The sequence below is a fragment of the Ascaphus truei genome, chromosome 3 (genome assembly GCF_040206685.1).
Source record: "Ascaphus truei isolate aAscTru1 chromosome 3, aAscTru1.hap1, whole genome shotgun sequence".
Taxonomy (NCBI): Eukaryota; Metazoa; Chordata; class Amphibia; order Anura; family Ascaphidae; genus Ascaphus; species Ascaphus truei.
Window position 1 is genome coordinate 369,770,177 of NC_134485.1, and position 22,572 is coordinate 369,792,748.

At 42.0% G+C, this 22,572-nt stretch overlaps 1 protein-coding gene across 3 annotated transcripts in view; it reads right to left on the minus strand.

Moving 5' to 3' along the window:
• The window catches only part of MTUS2 (microtubule associated scaffold protein 2), a 666,577-nt gene that overhangs the window by 242,162 nt on the left and 401,843 nt on the right, over positions 1-22,572 (minus strand). The window lies entirely within an intron of this gene.

Below are 22,572 nucleotides of genomic sequence, written 5' to 3' on the forward strand. Positions count from 1 at the left end.
CCCCTACTTCTCATCCCTCTTCCTTGCCCCTCCCCCCCTCCCCTTTACCCCCCCCCACCCCTTTACCCCCCCCCACCCCACTACGTGTCCCCCTATTCCCTCCCCCCCCCTTTCCTGACATACATCAAAATCACTATAGCGTAACATGTTAATCACAAGGTTGGAGGAAACGTAGTAATCCAATCCCAAGGTATAAGGAGTAACTAAAAACTCCTATGTTAAACTGTTGCAATGTTCGTTAAAAAATGTTGGTATTGATTGATCGTTCTTTATGAAAACAACAGAGAGATATGCTTCCCTTGCCCACCCGCGCTCCCCCCCTCCCCTAACCTAACCCCAAGGTTTAAAGAGTAACTAAACTTTTATGACACAATGTTACAAGGTTTCTTGAAAGTGTTGGTACTGTATGTTGGCACTAAATGAGAATAACTAAGTGATATGCTCCCCTTGACCACCCACCTCCCCCCCCCCCCCGTTCCCCTCCCCTGCCCTCCGCCCCCCCTTCCTTGCCCCTCCCCCCTACCCCTCTCCCCCTCCCCAATATGGGACCCCCTACCCCCGTCCCCCCTTCTCTTGCTAATCACTAAAATCGCCATAGCAAAACATTCTAATCAAAAGCTAAGAGAAAACGCAGTAACCTAATCCTAAGGTACAAGGAGTAATTAAAAACTCCTATATTATACTGTTACAATGTTCGCTAAAAATGTTGGTATTGAATGATCGTTCTGGGTGAAAACAACTGAGAGATATACTCCCCTTGCCCACCCGCTCCCTCCCCTATTCCCCACTCCCCCCCCCTCCCCTTCCCCCCACTCCCCCCCCCCCTCCCCTTCCCCCCACTCCCCCCTCCCCTTCCCCCCACTCCCCCCCTCCCCTTCCCCCCACCCCTTCCCCCCACTCCCCCCCTCCCCCTCCCCCCACTCCCCCCCCCCCCTCCCCCTCCCCCCCTTCCCTTCCTCCCTCCTCTCCCCCCTCTCCCCCCCTCCCCCCCTCCCCTTCCTCCCTCCTCTCCCCCTCCCCCTTCCTCCTCTCCCCCCTCTCCCCCCCCTCCCCCCTCCCCCTCTCCCCTTCCTCCCTCCTCTCCCCCCCCCTCCTCCCCCCCTCCCCCCCTTCCCTTCCTCCCTCCTCTCCCCCCTCTCCCCCCCTCCCCCCCTCCCCTTCCTCCCTCCTCTCCCCCTCCCCTTCCTCCCTCCTCTCCCCCCTCTCCCCCCCCTCCCCCCCTCCCCCTCTCCCCTTCCTCCCTCCTCTCCCCCCCCCTCCCCCCCCCCCTCCCCCCCTTTCCCCCCTCTCCCCTCTCCCCTCTCCCCCCCTCTTCCCCCCCTCCCCCCCTCTTCCCCCCCCTCCCTCCCCCTCCCTCCAAAAGGGGGATATGGCCCATATTTGGTGGTCATGCCCAGAGATTCAGAAGTACTGGAATATGATCCAGACACTGGTGGAGGACACAACGGGACTCGCTCTCCCGGCTGACCCGCTGACCCTGGTGCTGGGCAAACCTATGGAAGATGTCCCCCCCCCGTTGTCCAGGCTCATCACGGCCATATTAACAGCAGCCAGATGCTCAATTGCAGCTGCCTGGAAGCATATCAAACCCCCCTCAAAGACGACGGTGATCAGGAGAATCATCGAAGCTTACGGCCATGCTCCAGAAAAAGATACCCCAATTTCAGAATACATGGGAACCCTGGCTAGGGAGACAGAACTAGAGCAGTCCAGACTAAGGACGTTCTAAGACGGAAAAACATGCCTCATTTCCGAGCAGTAGACATAGATTCGGCCGCAGACCCCTCCTCCCCCCCCCCCACCATTACCTCCCCCCCCAGATCTCCCACCCCCCCTTTGTTAGTGCTCCCCACTTCCTTCCCTTCCACCTACCCACCTACCCACCTCCCTCCTCTTCCTCTCTCTTTCACTCCTTTCTTTCCTCTATTGGAAAACGAGAAAAAGACAATGGTCACGAAATACAACTATCTTGGGCTCAAGATAACACTGTTTGTAATACTTGTTTGAAAAATATGACCAATAAAAGAAATTGTTACAAAAAAAAAAACACATATGGCCTGAAAGGATGATATTGCTATCTACTGGAGAAGGTAGCAAAAATCATGACTTGTATGGGGGAAACTGAACTCCATCCTGTTTATAATGAGCCTAAGGTAACAGACTCATCATGGCAATCTTGAAAGGTACAGTATTCATAGTCAAAACCATACTGCAATTGAACAATTTGTGGTGGTTTTATCACGCAGAATAAGCGTATTGTTAGTACACCCATACAAAAAATATTTCACGTAAGAGCCTGTTGATCAATTGATCTTCTCTTGCTAAGTGCAGATAAACATGGAACTCGTGAAGTGTGAAGCTATTTTACATAATTGTTGGAAAACGGCACTGTAAGATGTCCCACTATTTCCTCTGCGGTATTTTTTCTTTGCAGTTTAGATTTCAAAGGATTACCCAAACACGTTTTGGATAAAATGCTGTGCAAGTGTCAAATAATGACATTAATCTACAGCGAAAAGGTGAGTCTTGAAAATGATTATACACACTGCGAAAAACCAAATGTGAGTTCACTGTTAGCCTGGAATATAAAAGTGGCATTAAGAACTGAAATCCCTGGTTGCACGGTCAAAAATGAATGTGGGTTAGTGTACAATAGCACTGGGAAGGTTACCCGAGGCTTGCCATTTTAACATTCATGCTGCTTTGTGACGAAGGAGAGCAGTGTTGAAGGTGAAATAATAGCACAGTATTGTTCATGCTGAGTGAAGCTGTGCAATAAAAAGATATAAAGCTTTATTTTGATACTTGCTATAAAACAAAGTAATGCTGAACTCCTGAGTTTCTTTTGCCATTCTGTGCTGTGCATGGGAAAGTCAGGCATTATATTTAGCAATGCAGAAATAGCAAGTGATAAAGTTACATACAGTAGGCTGTGATACCATTTAATACAATTTAATGGACAAGCAACAGATTTCTTAGGCTGCGCTTATAGAGAGACCGTCGTGTCAAAACAAATGCATTGCTACCAAAAATCTGGTAGTCAGTGTTATTTGACTTTTTCTGCAACGGTCTCCCTTGAGGCCAATCAGGACCTTCTCCGTGCCTCTGCCCTCCCCCTTTTCTGATGTCACTGGCCTTGTAGCCAGCGATGTCGCCTAAACTTAAAATATGACTTTCACAATGGTGACGGGTGACGTCATCGGTCGCGTTGCCATCACTATATGAGTGGCATTAGGCTTCATACCAGGTGGCCGCGGCTGCGTGCGCGACGGCATGCGCGCCGCCCACAAAGTACAGCACTCCATGGGGCAGGCCACAGCCAGCGCGTGTGCATGCGCACAAAACGCGGTGCACGACCGCCTTTGCCAAAAGACAAGATTTTTGTCTTTTGGCGCAGCAGCCAAGCAGTGACAACGACACGGCAGGTTGCCAGGAGTTATCATGGGTTTCCCCCACTTCAAGCACTTGCCCTGAATGGTGGAGGTAGGTCACCTGACCCTGTGTCCAATCAAGAGACACAGGGGCGGTGCTTGCTGATATTATAAAGAGCAGTGCATTTCCTATTTAGAGTGAGAGAGTAAGAGTTAGTGTTAGAGAGCAGAGGAGTGAGCAGCTTATGAGTAGCGCTGATAGATTATAGTCAGGTGGACCAAATACCTCTAACCCTGCTTAGGGGGTGAGGGAAGAGCTAGCCCCACTCTGGATGGCCCTAAGGTCCAGAGTGGAGGCAGGGACCATCACTAAGGAGAACAGCTGGTGGCATTGTAAATCAACTGTACCTGTCTGCTGCTGCGGGAGACTGAATAAAGGAGTCTGCTGTTTAAAAAGAACCTTGTGTGAGACTGGAATCTCTCATCCCTGGGAGGGGGATTTCTGTGGTAGGGATTCCACCCTGCATCCCTGGGGCTTACTACAGATGGAGGCGCTGCACCATTGAAGGAGAACTAAGGCATCCACCTCAGTAACCTGTCCTGTTGTCCCCCATGTAATCGCGGGAGATTTGCAGGCCCTACGGTATGCACCACACAGAGACATGTAGCCAGACCATAGAACACCTTAGCGGGTCCAATCTGCGACCAGGTGGGGGTCCATGGGTTATACATGTATTATGTTTGAGAAATCAAACAAGTCCCTACAAACCAGGATGAAGAATCACAGATGTGTATGAATGTGAATGATTGTAGAATTAACTATTCATTTAATTTAAATTCACCTAATAAAGCCTGTAATTAGTCTCCTGCCCAATCACATATACTTATCCTGAAACAAACCAGTATACAGCCTTTGCATAAACATGTAGTATTTTACCTGTCTCATAAAATTAAAGATGTCCAATGAAATTGAGACTAAAGTTTAATTCTAACACATATTGTTGGTTATTGTTAGGTGTACAGTATGTGGTGGGCATAGAGTTGTTTTTGATAATACAGAGAGGTGAGGGCATATTTAAATAAGGTCTGGATGATTAGGAAAGCAATTGTTTTGTTGTCCTTTTTAGAACACTTTAAATGTTGATATGGTAAATAAATGATCTCCTACCAGGAACTATATCCATTGGCTGAAAACAGAATTACAATTACTCCAAAAGCTCTCAGGATGCATTCTCATTTTCTATTATTTTATCCAACTCATAAGACCAATATGTGTTTAGCTAATGCCTGTGTTCTAATATACTTAAATTACTGTATTGATTAAAAGAGGGATGCCTACATTAGCTTCATGGTGCTTTTGCAATATTCACACTATCAATATCAGTACCGTGAGTGGATTGCATTGGCACACACTGCCAAATCTAAATCAGGCTGTCAGATGGATGTTTAGAAAAGCATAATGATATGTCAGCAGTTATGAAAATTGTTTTTCTTCACAATACAGTATAATCTTAATAAATGTAACTTCTAGAAAAGGTCTGGTTTCATTTGAAATGGAAAATAAACATTTGAAATAATACATGTTTTTGTGCAATTCCTGCCAAAGAAATAGATCATGCAAAACATGTTAGTTTTGCTATTTTTAATACATAAGCGCATAGTTAAACTCTGGAATAATAGCCAGCATGAACGAAGATGCTTGATACGTTGCGATGTGAGGCAACTAAGGTAATAAAAAAAGGTGTAGCCAGACTCAGTGTCTGGGAACAAAAGCAATACACTGCAGCTCCAAGTACAGTAAAAAGCCGCGTCAGCCTGCAGAGGTCCGTTCTTCTTGGTGAGACACCTCCACAGAGAGATTTCCCGCTACAGGATTCTGCCGGTTCCCCCGGCATCACGAACAGTTAGTCTGTCTTACATCTGTATGTTCCGGTACCGCCTAAGGCTGCGCTTATAGTGCCGGCGACAGCGATGCGACGTCGCAGCAAAACAAATGCATTGCCGCCTTTGCGTGCGCTTATAGTAAGCGCGACGCGACGGAGCAATGGATTGGTCGCGATCGCTGGAAGTCATCTCTATTTGATTTTCCAGCGACCGTTGCGTTGCTGTTGCCGGCACTATAAGCGTAGCCTAAGAGTGGGCATAACTTATCATAATGGAAAATGTAAGGGAATCCTTTTTTTTTTTTTTTTGCTAGGCTACTCAAGTTCAAGAAAAAACATATATGGGTCCAATAGGTATTCTTCACCTTTTTTGTTCTCACCATGACCCGACCTGATTTTCCTCAAATTCAGCAAATTAATTCAGACATAGGCTCTCACCAAAACAGCTGAAATCTCAATAATATCCCATGTACAGTAACGTTGAAAAGCTATAAGAAAGTGTTTAACATGAACCAGATTGTGAACCTACAGTATAGTCATGTGATCATTTTACTAACAAAAGAGTATTACAATGTATTCCTCCTGAGCACAAACGTTTATAATATTAAAGCAGCGGTCCGCACTGCTTGAATTTTATTTTTAGCAATTTTGCTTTTACTTATCCAGGAGATTCCCTGGAGCTGATCCATCGTTCACCAGTCTCCGGGGACACCTGGATCCCGAGCTATGAGTAGTTTTATCCACCCCGCAAGAATACTTGACCAGTGGACACAAAATAGCCCCCATGTCAGGATTCCTCCTTTGTCCAATAGAAAGTTGCAATGTCATCAGGAGACGGGCATATTACTCAGTTCAGGTAAGTAAAAATAAAAATGGGGGGAAGGGAGAGTGCAGCTTTAAGTCTCTAAGACTGGGATTCACTAGACTCCTATAAGGGGTAATAGAGCTCGATACTGTGTTAACTTCCATTGACTTGAAGGGAAGGTAAAGCAAGATCGAACTCCAATGCTTCTTATCAGAGTTTAATGACCCCTAAATCCCATATTCACTATGCTGTGAAGTGGTTTCTATATGTTGAAAAATTATCTCAAATGAATGAGATTAAACTCTTCTCTAGAACAAGCTTCACAGCATATTTAATAAAGGTCTCTTATCTGTTAAAATCCTAGTGATGTTCACTCTTAAATGTCTAACCAGAATCTACAGTACAATGTGTTTTTTTTTTAACTATACAGTATGTGTTATAACAGTATGTAGTAGGTAAAGAAGATATATTATATCAAAGGCAGTGTAACAGGGACTTATCCCTGTTTAAATAAAGCTGCCTCAGAGCTCTGAATCCAGCAATGAGCTGGTTAATTGCAGCCACTCAATTAACCAGTCTCCACCTGGCTAATCAGAGCTGTAAAAAAAAGTTTATAACATATGAATTGAGATATCTGCATTTTCTTCTCAGGCGTCAGTAAATGGACATCTTTGATTTGTAATGTAATTTATGACACTAAAACAAAGTGCATAAAGGTTCATTATTCCATTTTCAGGCACCTGCATATCATTGGTCTGAGTTACAGTATATTACAGTGGTAGAAGTTTAAGATGTACACTGTAGGTTAGGTAGGGCTATAAGATTTACAAAAGTAAAACATTATTTATAAAACAAATGAAATCACTTAAAAATAAATATTATAATTTTTTTTGTCTATTAGGATCCCCATTTAGGCTGTATTTTAGGCTAAGACTCTGAAAATCCCTTCACTTCCCAATCATTCAGTAATGGGCCGAAATTTTTAGTACCTTGCCAAGTTTTTATTTCCAGCCAATCAGCTTTCACTTGTTATACAGTCAGTGAGAGCAGCTCTCAGACAGGGGAGGTGATTGGATAGGAGGCACCAGCCAGGCACGGATTAGCACATTTAGCCTCCTCCTTATCACTAAATGGAGCACACTATACATAGAGGTCAGGGGAACGGATAAATGACACTATAGAACCTGCTGTGTGAGGGACGTAATAATGGGATTCATTTGATAAATATCTAGTGATGGAGAATTGGGGATTTCGGAGCAAACTGACATTTTTATGCCTGACTAAAACCTCTATAGGATCAGAAACCACAACCTTTGCTAACCTGGGTCAGCACCAAACAAAACCCATGGCCAATCAGATCCCACTCACCCTGCAGGGACACATCCAAACCCAATCTACATCCAAGCCCTGCCTGGTCACAAGCAAAGCCACCCAAAACTACCTGAGCCAAAACCAAAACCAACCCAATTATATCATCAACCTCTCCTGGGTCTGCCCCACAATAACCTAACACATTACCTAGTCAGAACTAGTCCATATGCCTCCCCTCACCCAGAACCTCCCTCATCTGCCTGGTCAGAACCAAACCCACACCATATCAATCATAGAAAACTCTAAAAAAAAAAAAATGGATTAAAACTGAAACTAACTATCATGGCCCAGAACCAGTCCATATAACCCTCTACTTCCACTCCTGGGTCAGGCTCCAGGATATCTCACCTGCCCCCAGAGTCCCTTTGCTCTGGCCCTTAGCAGATAGCGGCTCCTGACTGGTAGTGGGTCGAGCTGGGACATGCACGCTCACCCCAAAAATGGAATGCCCCCTCGGGCCGCTGCACCCCACCCTCCTCAACATGCCAGACGTCACTAAGCTTTGCTTACATCACACAAAGAGGTGGGCACAAACCAACAGGCATTGCTGTCCTCCACCGACATCCTCCTCTCTCCTTCCCACCAGCATCCTCCCTTACTCTGTCCGACAAAAATCAGGACATTAAACAAAAACTGGGACATTTGTAAGAATGTGAGGACACCAGGACAGTTAATTAAAAGCTGTAACAACTTGCCAGGGTATAGGTTAGGTTGTCCAGGTTTCTATGTAGTCACAATGCATTTTAAAGTATCCTGCCCTTCTTAAAAAGGTTATAGCTACAGTATTAATGAATACATACATTTTGAGTCTAACAGCCTAACTTTTACTTTAGGCACTTTCCAATGGTTTCCTTTCTGAGCCCTTTACTTCAGGAGAGAGCTGTGATGAATTGTGATCATTCTGGCACTGAAGGGATTTTAAAGCTGTCTTAAAGCCTGCTATAGAAACACCTTCTCTGCTCACACGCTGTCAGAAGAGTCAATCATGTGAGGCTAATTTACAATTTAAATAAAAAAGGAAAAGTATCAATGTTGTTTAAAACTAATTCTATTTAAACTCCTGGCAGAATTGATAACTTGACCTAGTATTTCTTGCAGTGACCTTAACAAATAACACTGACCATTAAGAAAAAACAAAACAAGCAAAGAAAATCAGATCACAATATAAAATAACCGCAGAATATATTTCAGTTACAATCCCGTATACAAAGGCACTCATTATTGTAAATGATATTTAACATAATCACATTTAACATGAAAAGAACAACAAATTCCAGATAATACTGAAAAATTGTCTCTACTGATTCAGTAATTTCATTGTTGCAGTGATCAAATCAAAGCTTAGGCAATACACCTCCACCGACATCCTCCTCTCTCCTTCCCACCAGCATCCTCCCTTACTCTGTCCGACAAAAATCAGGACATTAAACAAAAACTGGGACATTTGTAAGAATGTGAGGACACCAGGACAGTTAATTAAAAGCTGTAACAACTTGCCAGGGTATAGGTTAGGTTGTCCAGGTTTCTATGTAGTCACAATGCATTTTAAAGTATCCTGCCCTTCTTAAAAAGGTTATAGCTACAGTATTAATGAATACATACATTTTGAGTCTAACAGCCTAACTTTTACTTTAGGCACTTTCCAATGGTTTCCTTTCTGAGCCCTTTACTTCAGGAGAGAGCTGTGATGAATTGTGATCATTCTGGCACTGAAGGGATTTTAAAGCTGTCTTAAAGCCTGCTATAGAAACACCTTCTCTGCTCACACGCTGTCAGAAGAGTCAATCATGTGAGGCTAATTTACAACTTAAATAAAAAAGGAAAAGTATCAATGTTGTTTAAAACTAATTCCATTTAAACTCCTGGCAGAATTGATAACTTGACCTAGTATTTCTTGCAGTGACCTTAACAAATAACACTGACCATTAAGAAAAAACAAAACAAGCAAAGAAAATCAGATCACAATATAAAATAACCGCAGAATATATTTCAGTTACAATCCCGTATACAAAGGCACTCATTATTGTAAATGATATTTAACATAATCACATTTAACATGAAAAGAACAACAAATTCCAGATAATACTGAAAAATTGTCTCTACTGATTCAGTAATTTCATTGTTGCAGTGATCAAATCAAAGCTTAGGCAATACAAACATTGTTGTAAAAGTGGGAAATGAGCCCCTCAGTGCCTGTCATTAATATATATGTAGCTCCCCCTAAGTACTACTGTCAGTTAAGGCGTTAATGGCTTTAAGGGGTTAACTGTGTTGGCTCATGTAGAGTAACGCCTTCCCCCATCACAAAACCAGGAGGGGAGTATCTGCAGCCAGACAAGGTAGAGAAGCAGAATGGGATTATAGTGATTTAGCAGGAAAGAAGCCACTCCCTCTGTATGCATGGTGACCAGTGACGTCACCATGGGAGAATATATACAGTAGTTATTGGGTGAGAAAAGGAGAGATGGAGACCGCACAGCCTAATGTGATGCCAAACCACACATAGTGTGAGGAGAGGGGTGCTAGGGACTAAGGGGAAATGAACACATAAAGAGAAAGAATCCCTGTGAACAAGCACTCTTCCTCCAATGAAATAAAATAATAAATTGTTTATTGTAGAAAGGAAAAACAAAAAAGTTAAAACCTATTAGATGTGAGAGATACTACCCATCCTGTGCCAAGTGTAAATGGTACAGAGATACTGTGCAAATGCCACGTGTAAATGGCACTGATTAGTGTTCATCTCTACTATAGACCAGGGGCAGACATTGGTAACTACCACAGGTCAGAATATTATACACTCTTAAACACCTAACCCTGAGGAGGGAATGTGAATCACTGTGTATGGTATATATATGTCACTGCATATAGTGACGTGGTAGTAATCTACAGATCTAATTCTGATCCCTTACAGTGGTAAACCACCCACTTGGGCAAACAGCCTCATAGACCACTGGGTTGACCTACTAGTAGGGGAGAAAGATCATGTAGATAACCATAATGTAATGGGTTAAACACTGCTACCCCTGTTCATGCAGTAGCTTGCTGTGAACAACTAGGCACAGAACATATGTATAGGAATGTGTGCTAGCACACAGGGGATGGAACTCAGCACTGCCTCACTGAATGTCACTCATAAATGGAAACAGTGGATCCCACCAATAAAGTAATGTTATTGGGTGAGCAGAGCACCCAGTCTAGTCGGGACAGTCCTGTTTTTTTGTTGTTTGTCACGGTGGCACGACATTTGTGGCACGGTTTTTAAAATTGCTGGCCGCGCATGCGATCGTCAATCAGTAGGTACACATGCGCAACCGGCTGCGCATGTGCACATGGCCCACAACGACAGCACATGCACGAGCGGCCCACGACAACAGCACATCCGCGAGCGGCCCAGGCTGGCTCCGCATGCGCAAACGGCCCACGCTGACTGCTCATGTGCAAATGTCTCGGTTTGTCCAGGGAAAAAATATGGTCACCCTAATTAGTTAGCCAGAAGGTTCAAGAACTTAGGCTCCTGGATGATACAGTTGGAGGAGGCTCACTGTTAAGTATGTAAATAGGTTTCAGTGTATAGATATATGTGCTAGAATTGATCTGTCCCTGTTTGTTGTTTTATAGTTAGGGAAGTACCCCACATAGCATCGGTAGAAATTGCTAAGATAAATAGTTATTCATATTCAACGAAGCACATGCCCACAAGGGGTTACCCAGGGAAGAACTTTGGGACATAGCCGTATTGGCCCTACAGGAAGGTCCATAGCTAATTCTGACCCAGTCTGCCCAGAAGCAGACGTCCGTGCACAGTACAGGGATATTAATGCTGAAGAAATAGATGTTGGCCACAGCCCATCAGTAGCCCACAAGTAAGGGAACATTACTATACAGAAGAGGGACAAGTTAGCTAACTCAGAGAAAAACAAGCCTCAGTACCTCCCTAGAGTATTAAGATGAGGGTACCTAGGGAAGAAGCACATAGTACAAAACCTGTGAAAATATCAGAACTGTGTCTCAATGTGAAGAGCATTGTTAATTAAGCTCTTGTTTGTACGTTAAAAGTTCCTGGCGCCCATCTTTATTACATCAGCATATAGTATATACGCCCAGCTTGCGCAGATTCAGCACCCTGACAAGGTTTCAGAGACTGAGAAAAACATGTATAGCTGTATAGTGAACTGACGTAAACTGCTTAATAGCCGGGCAAGGTGTGATATATACACATACACACTGTATGTACACACACACGTATTCATGAAAAAAGGGACCCCTTATTTTTTTCAGCATATTTTATATATTTCTTGCTCAATCCTCATGAAAATTTGCACAATTGTAGGTCTGTTATGTAAGATTATAGGCTAAAGCTGGTAAATTCCAGGCATTATTGATATCCCTGCTCTCTGATTGGTTACAATTCCGGGCATTATCCAATCAGTAATGGCCTGGAATTTTTGGCACCCTGTCAGGTTTTTCAGCCAATCAGCTTTCAGTTCTTATTCACAAAGAGTGAGATCAGATCTCAGACAGGGAAGGTGATTGGACAGGAGGCAGCAGCAAGGCACTGACTCCTCCCCCACCCTGCCTGCAGAGAGTTCCGCACAGGAGAGTGAGGGGAAAGGTTTGTGTGTCTGTTGTGTGTTTTGTGAGTGTAAAGGGGGCAACAGAGTCTGTTTTGTTGCCGTTTGTCTGCTGTGTGTGTGTTGTGGGTGTAGAGGGGGAGGGGGGCTGCAGTGTGTATCTTCAGTGTGTTTTGTGGGTAGAGGAGAGGCGCAGAGTGTTTTGTGTCTGTGTCTGCAGTGTGTGGGTTTACAGGGGGCTGCAGTAGGTGTAGAGGGGGGGGCTGCTGGTGTCTGTTATGTGGATGTAGAGAGGGCAGAGTCTGTTTTGTTGGTGTGTGTGTCTGCGCTGTGTTTTGTGGGTGTAGAGGGGGGCTGCAGTGTGTGTCAGTGGGTGTAGAAGGTGGAGGAGAGCTGCAGAGTGTGTGAGTCTGTGTGGTTTTGTGGGCATACAGGGGGCTGCAGTGTGTGGGTGTAAAGGAGGGGACTGGTGTGTGTGTGTGTGTTGTGAGTGTAGATGACGGAGGAGGGCTGCAGTGTGTTTTGTATGTTCTTCAGGGATTATTACTTCATTAACACTGTATAAAAAGCACAATGTACTGTAGACAATCAACTGATGTTAACGAAATGTCACTGTATTATGTCAACACGTACAGATAATATGTCCACTGCGGTAGATTCTTGCTCATTAAATGAGAAATATTAGTTTTTCCTTCGTAGCTCGTAAATGTGTTAATCTGTTGTAATCTAATCAGAATCACTAAGATTACTAAAGATTTAGTTCAAAGTATAGCTCAAAGTGTATGTTCAAAATGTCCTCCCCCAGCTAAAACTCACGCCCGGACACAAGAACGCTACTGTCTGATTGCATAATATATAACACTTTTATCCAGCTGCTCCCACTCCTGAATGATACAAATTCATTGTTTCAGCCCTCCTAGCGACCATCCTTTACCAGGAAACATTTGATGCAAGCCTTTTGGACCATACCTTTCTTGCTGTGTCTCAAGCACTTTATAACATGCTTATCTTCTTCACTAAACAACCTTTTGTAACTATGCACTTGCTGTCACCAATTCCAAAGAATATTTATTATATAATCAAATAATTCTTAAGTGTAATAATCTACTGTGAAAGCCCTATAATTGCTTTTTTTATATATAAATTCTTTTTTATTCAGGGCATTTCAATTAGTCATAGCATTCCATTGAGGTAGAGAGAGAGAGATAAATATAGCCCTTAGTATTTGTTGTTCCTGTTTGTAGTTCTACTATCTAATGTTATTTCTCCAATACAGAAGGCAGCATCTGGACCTCACAATGTATATAATGTGTTTAGTATACAAAATAAGGAAATGAAAGAAAATTGTAGCAACGTATATTATATTATCGAGCAATTTCTTTGAGATTCTATAACCAGATGATAAAGAAAAATGAAAACATATTTTTTGAATGTCACCCAAGTTAAGTAAGGGCTTGCGTGCTTCATAAAAGCTTCTCATTGTATGAACAGAAATCAATTCAGGCATGAACAAGAAGTTAAGGAAATGATGGCCTTTGAGGAATACTTTCCTACTCCAATATTAAAGATGTGTGAATTATTTAATGTATCCTTAACAGAGGGACGAGGGGGGTGGTGTGTGTGTGTCGGGGGGGGGGGGGGGTGCGGGGAGGGGTGTTATTGATTTTTTTCAAACAATGTTATATTTCTTCTTCTATATGCAGGAAAGTTGTGACAATAAAAGAAATAACAGTCATATGTCTCAGTCCGTACATATGGTCATTTAAAACAGAAATAATTACACTAAGTTGCTTATCTAAATAAAAAAACAAAAACGAGAGAATTGCCAGACACAGTGGAAATTAAACCATAATACAGATAGCATGGTCACTATAGGTATATAGATACAGAATGGGATCATGATGGAGAATTGATTTACTAGAAGCAAGTTAGAGAATGGCCTAAGAAGGACTGAGTATGATGCAACAACTGTCATGTCTTTTACATGTGTCTATAGTATATAACCTTTAGGTGGGATATTCATACACATAGGAAAGATAGGACAATCACAGATATGGATTGTGATTTAATTTGCACACATTTACTTGTGACTGGCCTTTTTACTCCACCAATAATTGTTCTGCTATTCATTACTGCCCCTATTAAATTATAGTTATGGGAACACATTACATAAAAATATATGGGTATGAAAGAAAAATAAGTCATGTGTATCCACACACACAAATATCTGCGTCTCAATTTTAAAAAGAAGGTACATTCGCCTGCTTTCGTTCAAATGTATGCAATACTGCCGGCTGCCACTATTCCGACATTCGATTCCCCCAGAAGTTACAGACCCTGAAATATTTTTGAGAATGTCGGCGAATCGAATGTGCAACGGTAGCTGTCGACATAATTGAATACATTTGCTCAAAAATGCGAATATTTGACCATGAATCGAATGCTATCTAAAACTCTGTGAATAATTAGCGGGCCAAATTTTGACACATTTGCCCGTGTCTAATATTTACCAATAGTGCTATTTCAAAGGACACCGAGTGCTGAAAGACACATTATGGTCCATTCACTTGCATAGCACTTTTTTATATATTAGGTAGTGTTTTTCAACAGCTGTTCCTAGGAACCCTTACATTCCGTGGGCACCCCTAAAGGGCTCCCTACAATTTTCAGGTCATTTCAAAATTGTACCAAATTCAGAAAATGTACAATGCATCTGATCTGATCTGCTATTAGAGAGGGTTGGGGTTCCTTACAATGCATCTGATCTCAGACACACTATTAGAAATTGTTGGGGTTCCTTACAATGCATCTGATCTCAGATGAGCTATTAGAGGGGGTTGGGGGTTCCACAGAATTTCACAATATAATTATAGGGTTCCTTAACTAAAAAAAGGTTGAAAACTTTACATTGATTACATTCTTTTGTCTAGGGTTTATTTTTATCGACCCGAGAAACCCGATTCATCTTTCATAGGGACAGTCTGCTCAATCTCTATAGAGTTATGGCCATGAGCAATATGGTGAGAAGCCCTTAATAATAGATTATTATTATTAATAATAATAACTTTATTTACTTAGCCCTTCCGTTACAAAAAGGGAAAAAGAAAACATTTAAGGTTATAAACAAGACCAAACATAAGGAAAGATACAATACAAGATGGGACGGTTCTGTAGCTATTACATGCCGGACAGGTTGTGGTTCATTAATTAAATGCCTGGGTAAACAGGTAGATCTTGAGTCTGTTTTTATAGATCTTCAGAGAGCAGGCTTCTCAAACTGTACGAGGCAGATTAATAAACACACAATATCTCAGCAAGTTTAAGAACCCCAAAAATCCCAAAATTTGTCACATTGGATGTAGCATTGGGCATTTCTGTCTTTTGATATATGAGGCAGATTGTTCCAAACAGTGGGAGCAGTGTGGCTAGAACCTCAGGCCCCAAATGAAGTTAAGAAGCCTGGTAACTGTTAAGAGTCCTTCATCTGCAGATCGAAGTGAGAGAATGGGAGTGTAGTGGGATCCTGGTCCTGCAGTGCTTTGATTGTCAACAAGCCAACCTTGAAATAAAGTCGCCATTTTAAAGGCAGCCAGTGCAGAGAACAGGTGTCATGCGGCGCAGCTCTTTTTATGGAAGACCCAGGTAGAGTGCCTTGTAGTAGTCCAGACGTGAGAACACAAAAGCATGGACAAGCTGGTCTTGGTCTCGGTGCCCGGGTCCAGTCACACGGATGGCCGGCACTTGCGCTCCGGAGGCAATGCTTCTCACAAGTAGGGGAACAGTGGGGTGGTGCCATATCTCGTGTTATATGTTGTACACTGTGTGTTCAATATCATTAGCCTTAGGAACTCACAATTCACCTGAGTTCCAACGGTATTACAGGGTCCCGCAGTAAACTGTAATACAGGTTCAATTCAATCCCGCCTCTGCCACCAGTTTATTATAGAGCCTGTCACGGTAACTTGTGACAGGGTATAATATACACCAAATATCTGGATTGAATTGAACACGACTTAGATATAATAAATATAGTTTATTCCTTAAAGAAGGAGAACACACAAGATGATACAAATAACAGATAAGAAATGGACACTTACTTAAGGGTTGGACAATGAAGCAATCAGGTACAGGATTGGCAATTCATTCAGCAATACAGGTTCAAATGAAGACATCACGAAAGGCACGAAAGACACGAAGGACACTGGCTATAGGGCTGACACTGGTTTATATGTGATTTCAGTCCTATACCCTAGCATTGAGTGCAAGTCATTGGAGGACAATTATCTGCACCCAATCCCTCCTTGCCACCTCAACTGAGAGGCAAAGTAATACCTGCCCACTGGGTGAACATTATTCTAATCAGGGGCTTATTTCCCTAGCCCCCCTCCCACAAGACTGGCGTCGCCCAGTCTGCTTGGGATAGGAAACCCTTTGTTCCAAGGTGTGAAACACAACACTTATCCCAAGTACCCACGTCCTGCTCTGTTTTGTTCCAGCATACACAAGAAGAGTGGGGGAGCCTTTGATCAGGGGGTTTATTGTAGACCGCTTGTCTCCCCCCTGAGCATTAACATACCATATGGGCTCTAGCATTCCTGGGCTTTTACCCTGGACCCAAAATACAATACATTCTTTAATATCTACACATATTAAAATAATCCATTCTGTGGATCTGAGCGGGCTTAAATTTGCCAGGTCCTCATGTCGGAGGACCTTTGCCATAGTGGCCAAATCTCAGCCTTCCACCACCCCAAGAACCGGAGATACAACACTACAGTTTAAAGCACATTACAAAAAGTGTTTTTTTTCTGCCATGCAAGTCAATGGCAGAAACCCAAACTTGTTGGTGCAGACACTGGAATGGGAACAATACCTATTCACAGGGGGATACACAGTTGGTGCTGAAGCAGGGGCATAACTACAGTACTGGACATCATTCCAGTTAACCCCTCGCCTCCCAGGTGAGAGCAGGGGGTGGCCAAATGGGGTGTAACCCTTTAATACCGGGCCAAACCCCCTCTCCCATGACAGCGACTCTTGCGTTGTGCTCAAGGCTGTCTATTCTCTACCACTGTCTCTGTACGTTCTTCCTACCTACCAATTAGATTGTAAGCTATTTGCAGCAGAGACTCTTCTTCCTAAATATTAATTGTTATGTCTGAAGCATTTATTTCCATGATCTGTTATTTGTAGTTAATATTTATATGATTGTCACGTGTATTACTACTGTGAAGCGCTATGTATATTAATAGCGCTATATAAATAAAGACATACATACATTTACTTCCAATTAAATATTGGTGTTATTTATCAGTCTTCCGGCAAACACTATGCAAAGAAACTGCTCCAGATTCCAAGAGGGAAATTCCAGTTTTGTTGTCCCTGTTAATTCCAGGTTTGCAGCTGGGAGACATTAATTAGGTGCCCATGATTCAAGCTTTGTGGGTGACAAGTGGGGGACCCATTTATTAAAGTCTTCTGGCTGTGAAACTATGGCAAAGACGGTGCCAGATAATGCACCAGATTTATCACAGCAAAAAATTCCACTGATTTTAAAGATTAATTTTCTTTGATGTCTGGTGCTATTTTTTATCCCAGTTTTGCAGCCAGGAGACTTTGATATATACTGTAGAACCATAATTGTTGACTTACGTCCTCAGCAAAATGGTCTGAATGTTATTGTTACTCAAGTACTTTGTCCGTGAAGTGTGTAGTTCCATGTACTTGATCAGTGATGAAAAATGTACAAATTGTTTTTATACATTTTCCATAAGGATCATGTAACAGGGTGGATTCCTTGCCACGTAATCATGCAGGTGAAACAGACTTTCAGAGCCTGAGACAGCACTGGACAGGTTAAAGCCAGAGCCCTGTGTGAATTGGCTTCCTCAGCTACCTCATTAACGGACTTTAAAAAGCCTGCATTGGTCACTGCAGGGAGCTCTCTGATCCAGGAAGCTTACTACCCGCGCAAGAGGGACCACCCTGACAGTCACACACCCTGGACCACTGTGGAGTGTACCCTGCCCTTGGACTTTCCAACCCCTTTGCTGGCCAAGAGGAAAACCGGGGGCGAAGGTAAACCTTACCCCACACTGAAATTATGTTATTGTTAGCCCGACCCCCAGATAGGGACTACGTTCTTGTATTAGTCAGCCCTTAACACAAAGCTATGTATGTTTCTTTTGGCTGCTTTTATTTGCTTGCTGTAACATAAGCTGTATTTTTGTTAAATATTGTATTTTTGTTTATTAAAGCTAATAAAAATTACTAAAAGTGTTTTCTTTGTATTTCCTAACTTTTTGTAAAGCCATTCCATAAGATTAGGTGTTTAATTAAATACGTTTCTAAATGTATATATAATTAAGTACAGTATATTATTACATATACATGTATATATTTACAATGTATCTATATATGTATATTTATAGAAACAAATATATAGTTATATTCATTTGTATACATACTGTATATTTTAACTAGTTTAGGAATGAATATGCCAGCTTCGTAGGGATAAAAGATCTCCTAGAAAATGTGCTATAGTAGTACTGCTATTCTCTGGATAGATGACTATGAACCTTCTCTATTCCACATTTAATGAAACACAATAATAACACTTTTAAGCACAATATCATAAGGGACATGCAGAGTTTATTGACCATAAAAAATATGTTCTCAGCAGGTCGCTGCAAAGCAAGTCAATGACCCAAATCCTGACAAAACAGCGTGCCTGGTGTTGAAATCACTGTATCACAGACCCCAGAGTATCACATTGTACCTATGAAATACTCAAGGATAGACATTTTAAGATTAACTTTTCACTTTCAGGGTAATTGACACCTATAGTACAAGCCATGTTTCTTTGTTTTGGGTAAACTGTAAACATTTAGGGGCCTATTCTATAAGTAAAACAAGAAACAAATAAGTCCAGAGCAACATCCAATGTGACAAAAATACACAGTGAAATACCTATATATCTCTTGAAAAAAGGGTAATTTAGTTTACCCTTTGGCCAAAGCGAATAAGCTTGCGAACCACTTTCAAGACATGACCATAATACCGATTATCGGTTTCTGAGAGCTTGCTGGGTATCTGTGTGCCTATTCTATAAGGCTTCATAAAAAAAAATCGCTGGGCCGGTTACGCCGCCAGTTTTTTTGAGCCTTGCTATCACGGTATTCAGAAAGCCTCGGTTACCTGTGATAGCAAAATTCCCAAAATCGGCGAGTAGCCGGTGATGTGATGATCTCCTCTCTCAAAAGGGCTCACCCAGCGATTTATTTCAGATGCAGAGAGAGCTGCACAGAGAGAGCCGCCTCTCTCTGCGCATATCCCGCCAGTGATCGCAAGATTTTAATATACATTTTTAATACTAGTGTAGATGAGCAGGGGGTCTCCGGAGCAGAACCGCATTGATTTCAGGTTCGGGACACCCTGCTTCCTGAGATACAGGCCCCGTTATGGGGTGCCGGTATCTCCTATGCATTTAAATGTCTCGCGTCACGTGACTGTGGGAATAAAATGCATAGGAGATACCGGCACCCCATAACAGGGCTTGTATCTCAGGAAGAAGGGGGTCCCCGGACCTCAAATCAACGTGGTTCTGCTCCGGAGACTCCCTGCTCATTTACACTAATGTTAAAATATATATTAAAACAGCTTCATTACCTTAGCGGCTAGCCGCTAATGAGTTGAACTCATTGGCTCTTTTTTCTAAGGTTAATAAGCAATTACTTGTGTGACTTAAATCCAAGCAATTGCTGCTACAAAGACATGCACAGCAGTGCGCCATATTTTCACAATGATTACTATTCTATAGCTTAAACAAAACAAATTCTTATTTCTTTATTATAGTAATGCAATAAATCATCTTCTCACTTTGAGTGTAAGTAAATAATAACTGTCTGTAACTTTCTCAAGCCTAATCCTTTTCATGAACGTGTCAGCTCATCTAAGATCTAAACACCTACTGTATACTTTATAATTCATATGCGAGTGCTTTGAACCCCATCCTCTTGCAGAATTACTCCAGTAAGTGCTATTCTTCTGGGAAGTGTGTTTGTCTCCTGACCTAACCTATTCAGACTATACAAAATACTTTGTATTTTAATGGAAGTTTTCCATTCCTATTATAAAAATGACTTAAGTTGACTTTTCATAGCATCCATGATCAGATGTGTTGAAATTGCAGAGTTGCTGAGAAACATCTATCAAAAAAAGTAACTTTATTAAGTGCAAAGCATTGTTGCTTCAACAAAGAAGATGAATCCTGGAGATGTTAGAGTAAATGCCCAATTCAAAGAAAGCTGTGAGTCAATGCATGACTTTCTGTTTTCACAGACATCCAGCTAAAGAAGCATTATTGAGTAGGTGATGGTGTCATTGACCTTTTTCATCAACCTATTCAGTGGAAGGGAACATCCATTACACCCATCTATAGCAAAACCTATAAAATTGGACACTTCTATTAATGTAAAGCTGAAGTGAGATGTTGAGGTTGCAAATTACACTTTATAGTATATATTCCAAGGAACACCTAATTCTTTATAGTTATTTATTGGTATGCCTCTCAAATAGTCTCTTTGGGTAGAAGCACCTCTTTTTTTTAGTTACTTTGCATTCAATTCTCATGTGAGGTCTACAGTACGTGATATAAACAATAGAAAAAATAAACATAGTGTTGGCCGTTATCACCAATTAAACAGCATTCTCTTGAATAGCTGGGAATAAGTGATAATCACATTCCCAATTTGCTGACTATGCCCTTTATCTTGGTGTAAAACTTTGTATCGAGCTTGTATGCAGCATATGAAGTGGCGATCAGCATTTCTTCCTAAAACTAGGTTTGATAATGGCCACGTTTAAGGACCAGGAGCACTCCCACAATAAAAAAAAACCCAATATAGCAAACCCTGTAATGATATATGCTAGTGAGATGGATTCAGGTAGCTGCACACATTTTTATGAATTTATTTTTACTTATTTAAAAAAAAAAAAAAAAGAAAAAAACCTTTTTATTTAAACATTTTGGAAAGCAGATTACATTAACATGTTTGGGAGCATGGTAAGAGAGAGGTACAGTAAGGGAAAGGAGGGATGGTGGAATGGACTAGGTATAGCAACACCGTTCAAGTCATGAAAAATCCCTGCAATGGCAAAAAGATTGGGGTGTAAAATGCATTATACACAAAAAGAACACGTATTGTAGGACGCTGAATTTAGAGGCTAACGTTTTTTGGATTGGCTGGATTAATATCCATTTTTAACTCTGGCAAGCCCCTCTTCTGCAACTGCAGGAAGCTATCTCATTCCCGAACTGGCCCGAATTCAGAACTCGGGAGCACGTTGGGAATTTGGAGAGGTCAAATTAAATTTTAACATGTCCCCAAATGTTCAAGGAGTAAGAAATAATCAGGTTTAGAGTTGGTAGTTCTACTCGCCCTTGGGAGCTAAAGAAGCATATCCAAACGTTTAGGCCTTATTTGCTCCCTTTCAATATCTACTTCAACTCTAGCACCATGATCCAAGTGCCAGAGAGTAAGTTGACTTATTTGGGCTGCTTTGTAGTATTTGAGGAAACATGGGAAAGCAAAGTCCCCCCCCCCCCTCCCCAAAACCTACTCGATCTAACCAAAATTCTGTGTTGGATTCTCGGCTTCCTGCCAATCCATATAAAACGGGATGTTTCTTGTTTAAACTCTATAATATCTAGTACCCTAACTGGGATAGGGAGGGTACCAAATACAGATGTAGCAGGAATCACTCTCAGCTATGGCTGAAAAGGCAAAAAGAAACGGCTCCAGAGATCACGCCTCTGCAAAATCACTGTGGGGAGTCCATGCTTCCAGATCAGATCTACCCCCACAGCAATAATACTCCGGTGCCAGGGCAGTTGTGGTCGCGGTCACACATCTTGTCCCAGTGCGGAAGACAATAAGTTCTGTTTCATCGGTAAATACAGAATCTTGGGAATTTTTTTTATTTTGACAGTGTTAATTCTCCCTACAGTATCTCTGATATTGCATATTTAGCCCAAGATTCCGAACTCTTAGTCGTAGTCTTTATAATAAGGTGGGGGTAGTTTGCTTTGTATAATGAACCTACCGTAGAATTTATTTTAATACGCAGGTACGTCAAGGTTAACTTCTTCCAATGGAAGTCAACGTTAATAGTGATGAGCTTAATCACTTCTGGGCACAACTACAATATGAATCTTGGATGTCTGGAAACTATAAAAACTTTTAACTGCAGGCAGGAAGTTACCCACAATTCCAAAGGACTCCAACACAGTAAATCAAAAAATCCCAATCCACCCTGTCGAATGCTTTAGCTGCATCAATGCTAAATATTAAAGTGGGGAGTTTAGTAGAGTTTACTTTGCGGATCAGGTGTAAGATGCAACTGGTGTTGTCGGATGCTTAGCCGTAGGGAATAAACAACCCCATCCGTGTGGATAAGGCTAGGGAGGAATTGGTTTTATCTATTGGCCAATCATTTGGCGAATATTTTTATATCCATGTTATTAAAGAGATTGGCCTATAGTTAGCAGGTAGTTCTATGTATTTTCC